Source organism: Xylocopa sonorina, chromosome 7 (genome assembly GCF_050948175.1).
Source record: "Xylocopa sonorina isolate GNS202 chromosome 7, iyXylSono1_principal, whole genome shotgun sequence".
NCBI lineage: Eukaryota > Metazoa > Arthropoda > Insecta > Hymenoptera > Apidae > Xylocopa > Xylocopa sonorina.
The window spans coordinates 9,338,163-9,354,651 of record NC_135199.1 but is presented as its reverse complement, the minus strand read 5'-3'; the positions used below and the strand labels follow the sequence as shown (position 1 = coordinate 9,354,651).

Sequence of the window (16,489 nt, the reverse complement as noted above, 5' to 3'; positions counted from 1 at the left end):
CCTGGAATCGGCTACAGGATTACTATTCTGAACGAGATTTTTATTCAGCTCGGTTGTAAGAGAAATCGATCCATTTCAATTCGAGTATCTTGGTGTAATGGCTGGTCGAGTTATGAAATTTTTTAAATATATCGATGGACACACCTCGATATCTTTAGACTTTTATAATATAAATGGATTGTGCAAGTTTTTTAATGAAATTTCTAACGTTATTTCAGATCTAAAGGAGAATTGAACTACCAAGCTTGAGGAAGAAGCCATTACCGCCGTGGTATGAAAAGATTCCCTCCGTTTCACAAGGAAGGCATTCGAAAAACTGCGTCCGACAATAATAATATATCATCCGTGTATAACAGAACCGCTAATTGAACCGCGAGTCAAACATTATTTCTTCCGTTCAAACACGGTCGCTGTACGCAACATTCTTAAACGATGCGATCACAGCCTTCGAGCACGCTCGACGGCCCGAGGAATCGAACGTCCGGAACGAACTGATTGGACGATCTCTTTCTCTCTCTCTCTCTCTCTCTCTCACTCTCTCCCTCTTCTCGTTTCATCATCGTCGTACGTTTGTACGAGGTGGCTTCGGCTCCGCGCGGGATTCATAATGGGATTCCCGGAGGATCTCTAAAACTTCTTGAAACCGTGCGCTCTGAAGCGTGATACGGTAACGAGGGAGTTCAAGGTTAAAAGTGATGGAGACAGAGCCGAAGGAGACGGGCAGAGGCGCGTAAAAAGGGGAAGGGGCCCGCGAGCGAATCGAATCGAGGTGAGGAGCAAGGAGAAAAGGGAGCAAGAGAGAAAGAAACCACGGTCGGGTACCTGTAGATTGGGAGCGTAATAACGGTATTAGAATAATACGATTTACGCCAGCCGGACGATAACGCGGTGCTTACACTCGAACCATTTACGCAAACCCGAAGGAACCGCAATGGCAATTAAACATTCGAGCGCGGACAATTGATAAAGAAAAAGTCCAACCATACAGAGCTCCAGAAATGACTTTGGCGACACGAATTTTCAAGAACGCGAGAAAAGACCCTCTTCAACGGAGACGCGCGACCCAATCGAATCAGACATAATTACGAACGCGACTGCCAGGAGGGACGGAGGGGCAAGAGTGGCTCTAAACACCCAGGTCCATCCCGAAATAATTACACGGACTCAGGTGTTCGTTTGTATCCGCGTCTGCGTTACACCTGTATCCGCCGCTTCTTACCTGAGCAAATATACTCGTCCGTATCGAGTAGACGAGAAAGGGAGAGGAGAGAAAGAGCGAGAAAGCGCGATCGGAGTCCGAGGGGTGGAACGGAGAACGGAGGATGACCGGACGGCTTCGTGTACACGCCGGGAGGAAACAAGAGGAGAAAAACGGGCAGGAAGAGAGAGAGAGAAAGAGAAAGAGAGAGAGAGTGGGTCGGACACGGAGAGGAATCGAGAATCGAAGCAACGAGGTACGAGCACGGGACGCAGCGATGGGCAAGGATGGAACGCGCGGTACATTTGCTCCGCGGAGGAAGCAGCGCAACGGAGGCAGTAAGATAATACGAAAGCTCTTAAAGGGGGCAAAAAGCGAATTGCCGTAAATCTTGACACAGGTGGGGAAGCCGCGGGTGGCGGCCTAACAGAGAGGGGTCATTTAAGCCACGGGCCCCGATTCTCTTCGGCTGTAAACGACTGCGTCCCCTCCTCTCTCGGGCCCGCTCTACCACCCGTCCCCTATTGGCGAGCCGTATACCTCGAACTCTCGTAAAAACCTCACCTCGTCCTTCTGCTAATCAGCAACAAACACATTGTCTTTGTATTGTTGCAGGGCCACCCTTTCCACCGCCCGGGGCCGCCCCTCTCGCTCACCCCTGCCCTTCCACCCCCTCCTTTCACTCCCTCCTTTGCTCGCCAAGGTTTCTTGCCTCCTTCGCGCGGTGATACTCGGGAGAGCTCTCCTGGGGCACCGTTTCGCTTCTTTCGCTCGCCTTTTTCGGTAAATGAGCCTGGCTGTTACCGTTTCCGCCGCTACCGCCGCCACGCTCGATTTGATCGATCCGCGGTGACCAAGGGTCGGTTGTTTTTGGCGGACCTCCGCGAGTTTGCCGACCCTTAGTCGTCTAGCTGCGATCTCGTGGTACGTTCGTGAAATATCGCGGAGATGAATCGAAGGGGCGTTGATTGTAAAGATCGCATTGGCGAAAATCGTAACACCCTCGACGACGATTAACAATCCGACGAGAAGCGACGCGGTACAGTTAAGTACAATTTAATAACGGCATCCAGCAGAACGGACAATAGTTCCACGTTCGGGAACTTCGAATAATTCCGCGCAAAGTATTCATATTCGAGCGCAATTAAATCCGTCATGCGAAATTCCTGTCATAACATGCCTGTACACGGAAAGCTGAGACTATTCTACCTGAATTCCTTCGAGATTTACACACTCGCGCGTCGCAGTCCCTCCTGATCGTAATTTTAAACACCCGATTCGGTCGTTTCCACGTTTACCCCGACCATGGCGCAAATAACGATCCTCCGTTCGAACGATAAACCGCGTCATCCGTCGACGAACGGTATCTCGGATCGAAAATTCGACCCTACGAACTCCGCAGGACCGGTCCCGCTTTCCATTTACAACCCCTATCGGGTCGTCTTATCAACCACCGACGATGGAACGCGTCCCAGGTTACGCACTTATGCGCTGGCGAAGGACAAGAGTGTCCGCTGGCACCTGGTGCGCGCGTGGAAGGTGTGGACACGTCACGGTTGGTCCGCGACGATGCTGGTGTGCGAGCGTGAGGACGCGCGCGCACACGCGCGCAGCAGCAGACACGGATACGTGCCCACAGACAGACGGAGGACGAGGCAACGAGAGCTGGCGGCCACATGGTTTTCCACGGCGAGGGAACGGCCGGGAGAGAACGAGAGAAGGTAGAAGCCCCAGCTAATTAAAACCGCGGATGGTAATTAATTAAGCAGACGTCAGAGGAGATCTTAGGATTCTACGCGCGGCCAGGGGTTCTCTGAGCGCGGCCAGACGTCACCGGGAAATCGAACCGGAGCATCGGGCAAAAACCGTTTCGCTCGTCGGGCGATAAATAACCGGAGCCTTGCCTGGACATGTCCGCGACGGTGCCTGGGATCGATATAAATTACGAATCGACCCTATTCGATACTATTTTCTGCTTCTTTTTCTCTTTTTCTCACTCTCTCCTTAAGATGTCCCTTGACGAACAGCGAGGCGATTCGTTTTGCGGGAGAGAAGGGTTAAAGGAGGGGGCATCGATGCTTCTCAAAAGTGGAACGATCCCATGGTTGAGGATGACGCGTGGTTTTCGTGCAACTTCTTGCCAGGGGGTTGCAAGGTCGCCGGGGGTTTATCGATCCGCTGACACACTCGTCTCAGGACGTTTCGCGGTTTTGCTTTCGTTTCCTAATGTTTCATCTTGATTTCGTCTCCAATGTTGAACTTCAAGCGGATGGTTAATATCTGTTAATAGCGATTCGATGTTCCAATTGTTCAGATATATGTATGTATACAGAGCGTGGAAACGATTGCAAACGAAGGTATCTTTTGTTCTCTAAACTGATCTACAAATCTTTCGCACTCTAATTCGCAACCGATATTTCTCGCAACGGATAAATGAATGAAAAAAGAGGAAAGGATTCGTATCGTTCGTGTAACAGGGAGCTCGCTCGAGCCGAGCTTGCTCCGCCACGATTGATACAAAAAAAGAGGGGCAGCCCAGCGTTCCTACGGCCGGCGGCAGCCACCCTCCGGTACTTCAATTCCCGTGAAATCGGTAAAATGGCCGGAGTGCCCGGCGAATCCGTGGCAATCGAAATTACAGCAATTAACGTTATTGCTCGTAGCGGCGTCGCGCGTACGCCCGTCTTGTTCTTCGCCGCGTTTCAATCCGCTTTTTCGCTTTCCTCCCCGATGCCACGGCGAGACTGGTCCCGAGCGAAAGGGGATCGAGAGTGGCTCGGATAGCGCGATCTCGAACAAGCCCAACTACGACGACGGTTCGAGTGTATCGCGTCCGATAAGAAACGACGTTGGATTCTCTACCCCCGATGTAAAACCCTCGACGATTCCTCTCGCGTTAACGTGGATACGCCAATCGAGCTTTCTTCAGTATTTATACGCGACGCTGGCTGCCGTGCGAGAACCACTTTCGAAATTGACTCGGAGCATCGAGCGAGCGAAACACACGCGCGGGGGTTGTACGTGCCGCTCAATTTGCAACAATGGCCTTTCAGGGGAACCAGTCCCTATTATGATCTCGTAAGATATCGTTGCTCGACGTAGGAAGAAATTTTTGAAAATCGTTCGCGTCCCAGAGACGCGAAAGACAGCGAGTTCTAACGAACCGCGACAGTTTTACACTCGAGAATTCACCCTCGTACACGAGAGTTGTGTCCGTAAAACAAGAGCAAATCGAACGCGCCTTTTGCACGTATCTATTTCCTCGTATCTAAACGCCGAAACAGTTCCTCGAATGTTTCCCCATACATTAACTGGCGCCTCGTATAATCGTCCGACGGCAGACAGAGGGGCGAGGGGTTGATCCGTCGATGAAAACGAATCGATGTAACCGAGGCTAGCAACGCGCTGATGTAAATGAACGGAACTTCGGAAATTTCATGAGAAAAGTTGCGAGCGAATTAACTTTTCGACGTCCTTCGGCCCGGGCAACTTTTCGTACCGAACGCTCTGGCCCCGAAACGGTTCGCGATTCGTCGGGGAATAACCGAGAGCCCGGACGGTCGATTCCTGGAATAAGTAGAAGGGAAAGGACAACGCTCCTACGAGGGCGCATAGACGGAGGACGAGGGGGTGGACGCGTTAAGAGGGCATCAACGGGCGCGTTGCATCCGCGGATAATCTCTGCTTATACCTCGAAAAGCATCCGCGGCGAGGCAAACTCCGTACATACGTACCACCATTTCGCGCTATGATCCATCGTTAGTAGGGTGAGAGAGGCCGCGGCGGAGCTACGGTGAATTAGCGAAAGCCTCTCGAATCGGAGTGGCCCGGGAGCAGCCTCTGCCCCTTAGCGCTCCATTAGTATACATAATAATAAACAACAATCGCAGACGCGGCCACCGAGCACGGTTACAACGCCGGATTACGCTCCTCCGCTCTTAGCCGCTGGACAACGCCGACTTTTCTCCCGGCCACGGCCATTCTCCAACCCCGGGGAAACGTCTAAAAGCCAACACGTTCTTATTAGTCGACCTTCTTCCGGCTGCCGGACCGGCCAGCCTGAAAGCTCTTTAGCATTCTTGTCGCGAGATGATGGTCACGGGGTGTGCCATTTTTCCTTCGCAACTGGGCTACGGTTGCTCGCTGTTTGGTTAACGTCGCGTCGCGGGAATTCGGTACGGGTTTTGGGTCCGTGGAAACGCCAGATCCCACGCAAGATTTCGAGGAGAGTAACGTTAAGCAAAAAATGCTTGCGATGTGTAAATACACCTATCGTTTCACGATCGATCGAGTCAGCTGGTTTTACCAAAAACCAACCCTCGCGTCTGGAACAGAAGCTCGCGAGAAAAATCGTTCACCGCAGACAGGGGTTGTACACACGGAGGCCTCGTCCTAATCTTCCAGAAGGCAGCAATAAAGATTCCCATTAATATGCAAATTGACGGCGACCACGTAACAACCATCGCCGCTCGGGTCCCGTCGGATCTCTTCCAACAACGCAAACAGTTTCCCCTAACAAGTCACTCCGCCGGTTCGTGGAAGGCTGCTCGCTGGGAGCGTAGAAAAAGATCGCCGTGTCAACCGCGAGGAGGGGCGCGTTAGCCTCCGCGGGCAGCCAGCCCCGTAGAAGTCGACGGACGGGATCGGAAATGCGCGTCGCGTTGTCCGGGCGGCGACGATCCCGATCGAGGAGGCCGGCTCTCCCGTTCTGGAGCAGCAGGCCACCTGTCGCAACGAGCAGGGCGGCCGTTGGTGTCGAGTCTCAATCCGGTCACCCTGTAGACCGTGGCTCCGGGATAAAGTACGGTAACAGAACACCTAAGTAAGAGGTTCGTCGTGTACGAAGAGCATTGGTAGGTGGTGTACACGTTCTCTCTCTGTCCTCCCTTCGTTCCTCTCTCTCTCTCTCCCTCCATTTCTCTCTGCTCACGCACTCGAGAGGTATATTAGCGTGTGTTGTTTGTACGACGATGAGCGTAAAGACGAGAGAGACCCGGACAGGCTTTAGCCTCTGGTTAGAGAGGGAACGAGCCGGTGAACGAGGGACTGAAAGCTGACGCAAGCGCAAGGGGGAGAGAGACGGACGCGAAACAACCGAGAAAATGAATGAGAAAGAGAGGGGTGGAGAGACGAGGAGGCAGGGGTGGAGGAGATGGAAGGTACGAGGGAACGGTCGTCGAAACCGGGTGGAGGTAGGGTGGCAGAGGGTGAGGAATGCAGAGGGTGGCAGCGAGAGCATCGGAGAGAGCGAGGCGGACACGCGGACGAAGAGGGAGCGCAGGCGCGCGTGAGTATGTTACGGGGATGGCCAGAGGGCAGCTAACGTTTATAATATTAACGCTAATGGACTACCTTATACCTTATATACCGTCCGACCCCTCGTTCGCCCCCATCCCCTTGCCCCACGTCTCCAGACACCCTTCTCGGCCCTCGCCAAAGTACGGGATAATATTCATGGATGTATTCGAGCTAATGCTCCAAGGCGTCCCGGAGAAAAGGGAGGCGAGAGGCGTCGTCGGACAGAGAGACGGCGAGACCGGGTGTTGGTGTGCTCGGGACAAGTCTGAAAGAGTAACGCGCGCGGAGAATCCCGGCGATGTATGCGCGCTTGTTTTAAAATTGCCTACTAAATCGGGACAGGCGGGTGGGCCCGTCTCGAAACGATCCTCCCTCGCATTTTGTACGCGGCAAATGCCGGGGGTTTCGTTTCGCGTCGGGATTTATTCAATTATTATATAGGTCGCGAAACGCGCGACCTAAAAATTATCTCGAAAACGCCCCTTGGTGTGTCTCTCGAACAGAGTATCGTTTAAATTGGACGCGTTCCGTTCGCGTCCCATCGACGAGCAGCTTCTGCGAGGCGCGGACAGCGTTTCGAAGTGCAACGCGCATCTTGATAACCGTTGTACAACCAGCGAAAGAATTAAGAGTAGTTTACGGTAGCCTCCTTATACATATATGTATTTACCCTGGCACTCCTTTCGTTCGCTTTTCGAACTAATTGGAAGCGACGCGACACGCGCCGTTCCCGCGAGCCTATCGCGTCCCGATAAATCTCGCGTCGCCCCCCCTATTAACGTGGTAATTCGTAAATGGCGCGTCTGAAACGCAAGAAATAATAAAAGCCCCCCCGACGAGGCGCGCGGCCCGCCTCGCCGGATCCGCTCTCCTCATCAATATACAGCAGAGTAATATTCATAATGTAATGGAAGCGGCGTAATGTAAGCTAATGCATCCTGCAATTTCTTGAAAGCATTCGAATAATTCAGCCACGGCTGCCAGTGTGTTCCTAATATACTTAAAAATTTCTACCAACTATCGAACGGGAATAATCGACGGGCGGGTGCCGCGGCTTTATGAGATTGAAAACGCGTTCGGGTAACCGAGGTGGGGTGGGCGCCACCCCATCCGGCACCCGACCACCCCGGCTCGATACACGTATCCACCGCGTCCTCCCGGATATCTTATTTCAAAGCGAGATTTTCATTCGTCCAGCCTTGGCCACGGTTGCGTAACCCGCCAGGCAAAGGATACAACTATGCGAGTGAGCGAAACTAACTCCGTGAAAGGGTTTAAGGTTTTCCAGGGGTAAAAAAAAAAAAAAAACGAAAAACGAGTAAAACGTTCTCTGTCTTCGCGCTCTACCCGATAGGGGGAAAAGTTGTTTCATCGTTGATGCAACAGCCACCGCGGAAACCTTTCACGGTTCGAAATTAAGTAGCTTTTAAGAGGAAACTTGGGTAAACATTAATTATTGCACGTACCGAAACGTTTCTTTACGTCATGCTTTTATGTACGATTACTTTTTCTTCGTCTGCTCGTACTTTATGTATTGTTTACTCCCTTGCCGTTTCCTTAGATTTCCCCCGCCTTCTTCCCTCGGCTCTTTATCGACGTTGAAATTGAAGAAAAACAGGATGGGAACGACTGCGGGGCAATTAGATTACAGGGAATATTTATCGAAGATTTATCGCGTGGAAACGCGATAGATAAACGTTATTAGATCGAATATTCTATATAAATATCAGAGACACAGACATCGTCCGTTATCGTCCTCCACCAACGGCTTTAGCGTTCTCCAAAAGCTGTCGTCGGATCGACGCGTACCGTGAACGTCTCCCCTGGACGATTCATTAAAAATAATGGATATTCATTAAAAATAATGAAACTTCGAACGCGAAATACTGGCTCGATTATTTGTTCGAATCGCACTTAACGCGATTAAAAGGTTCCATTATATTTTTTTTTCTCTTCCATTCGACTCTCTCTCCCTCTCCCTCTTTCTCCCCGACCGTTCCCTTCGTTTCTCCTGACAAATTCCTGTCGAATCGAACTCTATACCTCCGTTCTATCTTGACGCGTGCTCGCGGATTGGAAATTATATTTTGTCACGGTCGGCGAGTCGCGCTAAACGAAGCAATTCATTTGCGCCCGTCGTAAGTTCGATTCGTTAAATCTGTATCCGAGAGCGGAATTTCGTTTTAATTATCGAAATGAACGGACGAACGTACGGACGCAGGCGTGGATTTCGAGGGACCGTCGGGACGGTTCTCGAAAGGGGAAATATCGGCGGATAATTGGAACGTTAAGAACCGAACGGCGTGTCTTTGCGCGCCGACATTTCCAGCGCGAGGCGAGCTTTCTCAAAAAAATTATTAACGCATCTCCTTGGCTGCGCCGACTATAGAAATGTTTTAACAGTCGCTGGGCGCAATAAATACTCACCGGTAACGCGTGCAGATGCACGGACAACAGTTCGCAGCGTTTCCTAATTGGCACGCGTATACTTGAAATTTACTTCGCGTAGCTCGCGATATTCCCGCATAAATAATCCCGCTACGAGTAATAATATAAATTTTAATTCGAGTATTTTTATAGCTCGCGACTTGCTCGCTAAAAAAAAGTTATTATCATCTAATAAAATACATTCGATGGGGAACTCCTACCCCGGGAGAAGGAAACTTTCAACTTTTCCGCGAGTGCAACAATTTATTCTATCGCCTTGATTAATTTCGTTAAGAAGAAACATCCCCCGTCCCCGTCCTCGACTCTATCTCTCTCCATCCCTCTCGCGCGCCGCCGCGAACCTCCTCTCGCTTCATGCTGAATATATTTTTCATTAACCCTTATTAAATCCGCCGAGGAATTTCATTTATCACTCATTCCTTCGTGAAACATTCAATTGGCTTAATATTAACGAATCATGTATTGAAAATACCTCGAGAAAACTATTCGACCGGTTGCATACCGCCGTTCCGCGAAACCATTTCGCGGCCCGTTCCACCGGGGCTCTCTTTGTCGCGGTAACGAAAATTTACGAACACTTCGGCCATTCTTCTAATTACACCGCGCGTTTTATCATCGCTCGCCGGGACGTTCCTCTCGCGGCGCTCCCGCGATATTTCGAGGGCGTATCGGGGGCGATTTTTGACGCGAGCAGCAACGAGAATGTCGAACGTTCAGGTTTCGCGACGAGCTAAATTTCGAGGCGAATCACCATTGCAAATAAGAGCCTGGCGAAACGGAGTTACCAAAGTGTATTGCATCGCGAGATGCGATTTAAATCCGCGAGCTGCAGCGGGGGAGAAAGATTATCCCGGGAGTCACTGATTTACTTCTTGAATCGCGGAGTTTCTTAATTTCAATTCCCTCTCCAAACATTTTTATATTCATAGCGCCGGCGTAATTAATCGAGTCCCCCCCGTTGGAGATGTAAAAATTCAGGCGGACAACGGCGAAACGGTCGCCGCCACGACTCCGTTGGCGATGGATCGGGCGCGGATACACCAACCCCCGAGGTTAGAAACAATAAAAACAAGTTGCCGCTCGTACGCGGAGAATTACTCCGCGCTACGGAACGACCGAGGGAAGAACATAAACCAGACAGAGTTCTCAACTGTTACAAACATCATCCAATTCCACCGAAACCCAATTTCAATATCACAAAAGCCGATCGATTACCCCGCCGCGCGCCGCGCCCGTCCCCTCACCCCGAAGGCGTCCTCGACCTTTTTTCCATTTAAGATACACACTTAACTTTTAATCACTATCATATAACTAATTAGCCCCGGCGGTGGCCAAGGGGGTTTTGTATATTAATTTAATTTTCAATCTCACGGGGTAATTCTTGGCGCAACGTTAGTTTTAATCAACCCTTCGCCCCTCGCATCTCGCACCCCCAAAGCACGCAGGCTGCTTCCACGCGGAGGGGACACAAGATTGTAGAGGGAGGGGGGATGCCAGGTTATAGACACGAGCAGGAGGGGTACGACGAGAGAGAGAGAGAGGGGCGGCGTGGAAAGGGGTAGGAGGCAGAATGGAGTACACCTACTCAGCTAATAAAAACCGGCAATAAAAACCACCCCTTAGGACCGACGGCTCTCTCGCGCTTTTCACTCCTCCTCCCCGTCCTCCTGACCCGCCGTTCCTCTCTCGTCGTCGCTGTTCTTGGTCCTCGTCGTCCTTTCACTCCAGTCTCCGTAACCCTCGCGGTCCAACCCCATCCTTTCTCCCTTTCTCTCTCTCTCCGTCTTCGTATCCCCCTTCTTCCCCTCTCGTCTCTCTGTCTTTCGCCACAGCAGGTTTATTCACCTGGCCGGGATTAACTTTAATCAAGTATTTACATTTTAATTCGCTGCCATGTACATTCAGCCGACCTACAGGTCCTTTACGATAACATCGTCGTTTAATTGCAAACTGCCACTTTCGTACGACAAGACGTCTGCTCTAGCCTATGCACGATCGGTGGAAAAGGGAGAGAGAGAGAGAGAGAGGGGGGCAAGCAGAAACAGCGCCATCCGGGATAATAAGTAAGAGTCCGGTGAAACGCGGCTTCGCGAGACTCGATCGAGCGAAAGTATGCCTGGTTCCAGGAGAAAAATCGCGGGGTTAGGAATTAAACCTCGCGAGAGGTTAATGTTTAGCGTCTGGTAGACGCGACGACCCGTGGAAATTCAACGTTTAACCTTTTCACCGCGACGTGCTCGGACGGAAAATCGTCAAGATCGTTACCAACCGATCATCGCGTGATCGCGACTCTTTCAGCCGCGCGATTGCGCTCGTTTCGAGTTTACTGCGACGATTTAATAACGCGACGAACGTCCTACGCTACTGGACCTACGTGTGCATACATTAACGGAGTCTTTCGTATATCAATCAACGTCTGGAGGCTTACGCGTTTTACGTGTACGCCTTTCGTATACGTTAATGGCCGCGGGACAACGTGCTTCCCGGTCGAAGGGGTTAAGAGACAGCTAAACGGACGTTTATCGCGTTCCTTCGCCTACCAGCGGGAGGGGAAAAAATTCCAACGGCGATGCGTTTTAATAACAGCAGCGGACTTTTCACGTGTTATCGAGTCGCGTGATAATCGAGACTAATCCGACAACAGGCGCTAGGCTGCGGCTTATCTCGCGTGACAGCTGTTCCGCGTCGCGCGATACGTTTCTAATTGGACTTAATTGGATCCTTTGTTGAATTTCATTTGACGCGAGCTCGTCCTAATACGCGACAGATGCGCCCCGTAATCGTATCGTCCCCCACCGCACCCCTGCGCCGAACGGCGGATTCGAATCCAATAAATTACGTACGCGCGAATTTCGAGCGCCGTTTTCGTCCTCCGACATTCTTTTCGCGGCGATAAACCCGACGGATCTGGGTCCTCTGGTGTCCCATAAATAACCGATCCGTGCGACAAGTTCGACAGTTTCCTCGATAACGATTACCCGCGCCGCGGAAAACACGGGATCCCGGCCGAAAGTAAACAGCCGTGGCACGAAACGCACCTAGGACGAAAGGAAAGCGTGGAGGGATCCGCTCGAGGACAATGGCACCCTCGTTTCGAGGCCGCGGCAGGTACCACGGTGCTATTCACGCTTCGAGAGTATCTGGGCCGACGGTTCGACAGGTTGTAGAGGCTGGTTATGGGTTTCAGGGTGGTCAAGGACCAAATTTATTATTTTACGACCCCGGCCAGTCTCTCCTCCTTTCCGCTGTCTTCCAGTCCGTGTCCATTCGACCGCTATTTTCGCGCCTTTTTTTCCACCCCACGGTGGACGACGCGCGCGCGCTCGCGTCCCGCACATTTTTACGATCTCATTCAGGTGTCAAACTTTCCAATTAACGAACGCCGCGCCACGGGCGAACAATGAGTCGGCAGTCTCGAGTTTTTGCGCGTTCACGCTCGTTCCTGCCTTGAACGGACGGAAACGTATCACCGAAAAAGTTGTTTTTTCGCGCGGGTCGCACACCCCTTTCCCGAGCCACCGACCGGTTCCTGCCCAACGCTCTGCGTTCGACCGGGTTTTTCAAGTTACTTGTACTTGAGTACCTGCCACCGCTGGGAGGGGAACAATGATCGTATGGACATTTGGTTAATTGAATTTATCAGCGACGATACAGAGGGGGAGATACTTTCGCTATAATAGAACTGGATTTGAAATTTATGCTAATGGTATTCATAAGGGTTGAATCTGGATGGGCTAATAAATTTTATTCGCTACTTTTAAACTGGGCTGGCGAGAGTGATTCAATTTATGCCCCTAATTTCCAAACTGCGCGTACCTGTTCCTTGGTCCGGTTACGGTGTCCGATGCGGAGATTTTTCCGAAATTAACGACGACACGGGAGCAAGGTTCACGAAGATGAATCGTTGATAATTACGCGAGAACTGTTCGCCTTCTGTTTGCGTCCACAACCGAGAGCGGATCCTGCCGCCGTGTCGAATTGATAGTATTCGGTCAATCCAGCGAGTCTGAGCGTAACGAGGATCAGGCCCTGGTCCAAGATAGACGATCTGCCCTAAATTCGATTGCGGCCTCCGTCGCGAAACAACGCAGCTACAAGCTGGCAAACGAAAATAACACCCGGCCCGATATTACAGCCCGGAAAACACTTTGTAGCCGCATCGCGTCCACGTTCGAGTAATTTATACCGCGGATAGAGTGCATCTCGAGGACGGGGACGCGACGGAAATAGTCGAAACTTGTAACTTTTTGAATACTGACTCTTTGCACCGTACCTGCTACCATTTTTCTAGACACTACCAGTCTCTATCGTAACAGATTTCAATTTACGTGGTACGTGTCACTTTTAGAGCGATGTTAATTGAGCGATTCTGAGCGTTTGCAAGCATATCCCCACTCGCTGGTACTTTTCGACTTCCGAGAACGTTACAGAGGCAATCTGGAAGATTCAGCGACGAGGAGAGAAGGCAACGCGCGGATTTTCGCGATTCCGCTCCGATACCAGCTTTCCGAGCACTCTTAGCAAGTGCAAAGTGAAGCGATCCAGCGGGGGGGAAAAAAACGTCGACGAGTCGATCGAATCGTAATCCGCGCTCCGTGTGTGGCGCCCGGAGAGGTCGAACCCGCTGGCCAGCCCAGAAATCGTAAGCTCGCCACGCTCGATAAGGAGCCAATTACATTTTAGCCGATGCTATCTGGCTGGCAGCAGCCGCGATAGCGGCGGCAAACTAATTGGCCGCGCCAGAAAGGAGATACACCGGCGATAGCCGCGTGAATTACAGAAAAGAAGACGGACCAGCGCGCGAAAGAGAGAGAGGGCGAAAACAAGGGCGAACTTTGGGGTAGGACAACCCCCCGTCGGTGCGCCGCGCGCAATATAAGCTTCCCTTCTTCCTTTCATTCACGTCTCGCATCTCTGTCCCGCGAGCGAGCCCTTCGTTCCTCCTCGTCGCTTACACGCCGTCCTATCCTCCGACGCGCATATAATCGCCGCGGCGAAAGAAAGCCTCGAACGCAATTTCAAAGTTCGAGGCTCGTTTGGCGGCCTGCCAGCGCTCACGTAACTAACTACTTGTTTTGCCAAGCGTGTGCACACCCTCCCCCGCGACGAGCTAGATCGCCACCGCCGCTGCTACCACCCTCCCTGGTCCACCGCTGATCCCCGTTTCGATTTTCGAAAAAGGCTAACACCTCGGCTAGCGCGGATCAGCATTCGACCACGTGGCGACGGACGCGCCTGCGTGCCCCAGCCTCGAGACCTTACACGGAAATTTCTTCTCTCAGTCTTCCCGTGCCCACCAGTTGGCACGATACCCTCGCGACCATTGGCAAAATTCCGTTCCACTGCGCGAGGACCTCGCGACGCTACCGATCGTTAGAATCGCACCAGGCGTATATGGGACAGGGGACCACCGCGTTCGTGGGACCGAGCGTGAACACACTTGTCGAAGGGACCCGCTGCGCGCGAGGAAACGACCACCCAACGAGTCTCGCTTCTCGAACGGAGCTAGGGGGGGGCACTCCACTCCAATTTATTAAACAGCTACGAGGGCTGTCGAGCTGTTATCTGCGATCTATCGTATCGATTTTTCTTCCGACAGATAACGGCCGCGCGATAACGCGACCGTGGATTAGGGCAGATAAATCGTGCGCTACGAAGGTCACGCGGTTCGAAATTGTCCGTGGTAAAGGCGCGTCTCTTACCTCGATCCACGGCATGCGTAGGCTGTGTTCCTGGTCGACGGTAATATCCCCTCGAGCCGCGGACGTTGCCCGCCGAACAGACAACAAAAACAAATACACTTTCTGCACAATCGTCGGCCCCGTCGAGAAGCTGATCGCGCACTAGTCTAAACGACACGATGACCTCTTCCCCTCGTTCGATTACGATCGCGATGCTTGATCCACGTTGAACCGACGGTTCACGGAGACACGCTGCGAACGGGGTAGTAGGCGACGCATGAGAGAACAGCGAGCTACAACCGGTCCGATGGAGTCACGGACAGGTGTCAACGCACCGGTCCACCAGGTCCCTCTCAACCTGCCGGTTGTTCCAACGAAGATGCCCCCTCACCATCGAAGGCTCCGTGTAACTCTACGGCACCGAGCATTCGTTCGAAGGCCTCACGTCTTCCACGCTCCACTATTGATCTTAAGCTGGGCTTCGTATCGCGAATCCCGCACCTGACGACTCTCGAAACGCGACGACCACCTTGGGTCTCTTGGGTCCACCAACAGCCACCTCGATCAGAGGACTACCACTCCCGTGTCCGAGGAATCGCAGCGTCCCCCTGATCATCCGACTGGCTAGCTCGAAGGACAACAGCAACGTGTGGCCGCAGGAAACACAGTCCTCCTCCGATCCCCCGGTCGTTCCTCAGCAGGAGCAAGCGGAAACGGAGCACACACCGCGTAGCAGTAGGACGCGACGTGTCGCGAGTGAAATATCGGTCGATACGCAGCCGGAAACGCTGGAGGGATCTCGCGTGCAACTATCGACAGGGTCGCATGGGACAGTGTCGGCCTGTCAAGCGTGTACAGCGTGGACCGGGTGGTGCGCGTAAGATCGGAGTTCGGACGCGAGAGCACACCGCGCGACACGCAGAACACGTACTAGCCACGACGCGAACCGCACGGCACAACGGCGGACGAGCGAGTGGAGCTACGGAGCGTTCCCCCACCCCAGGTCGGATCGTGCTGCGGGTCAGAGTGAGCGCTCGGGGTGCACGAGCGAATAGGGTGCAAGCGTGGACCCGCGGTGCGGATCGTGGGGTGCGGTGCTGGCGCCGCGGTGCGGTCCCTACGGGGATAGGGGTTGCGGTGCGGCGGGGTCCAGGAGGGTTTGAGAAGCGCGGGAGGGATGGAGAACGATGCACGGCGAGCGAGTGTAGAACGGTGGGGGAAGGATGGATGGACGTCAGGGGCGTGAGTGAAGGAGGGGCATCGATATCTCCCCTCTTTCGCCCTACCACGACCCGCAACGAGCGCAGTCCCGCACTCCACGCGACTTTGCGAGTGAAACATTTCGCGGGTTTCGCGGACGCTGGGCGTGGGATGGGGTTCCGGCCGACGGAGGGGGCAATGGAAGGGGGGAAAACGTAGTGAGGGAAGACAACAGTATTCCCGTTAATTGAACGACTCTCGTGGAGAACGAGAGGGGTGGCGGCAAGATGAGGAGGCCGGAGCGGCAGAGGGGGAGGATTACTCGCAGTAATTACTTATTTTTATTACGCTCCGCCTTTCTGCCTCCCCCCCGTGCGACCCCTCTCGGATCTCGGTTCTCAGTGTGTCCGTGTTCCACGACGACGACCGGAGGACGATTCGTCCGCTCGGACCGTCGTTGGTCAACCTTATCGAGCAGTCTTTTTTTTTACGTACCCGCGATCCGTAACGCGTTTACGTCGTCCCGAAGGGCACCACCGGGCTACCAGGTTGCTTAGTCGCTCGCGCGATGCTGCTTGGATGGTAAAATGGGGGCTGCGGGTCCGCCGTCGCGCTGAAGAAAGAACTCGGTTACGAATCGCGGTCCGCGGGCTTGTTTGGGGCC

General features: G+C 52.8%; 1 protein-coding gene across 2 annotated transcripts in view; it reads right to left on the bottom strand.

The window, feature by feature from the left end:
* LOC143425119 (uncharacterized) overlaps positions 1 to 14,753 on the bottom strand; it is a 134,886-nt gene extending 120,133 nt beyond the window's left edge. The window contains exon 1 of one of the 2 annotated variants that reach the window (XM_076897637.1): positions 14,647 to 14,753. The gene's annotated coding sequence lies outside the window, so the exon portion shown is untranslated. The remainder of the gene's footprint in view (positions 1 to 14,646) is intronic. The other variant, XM_076897638.1, reaches the window with a different exon arrangement.
* Between the last annotated feature and the right edge of the window lie 1,736 nt (positions 14,754 to 16,489).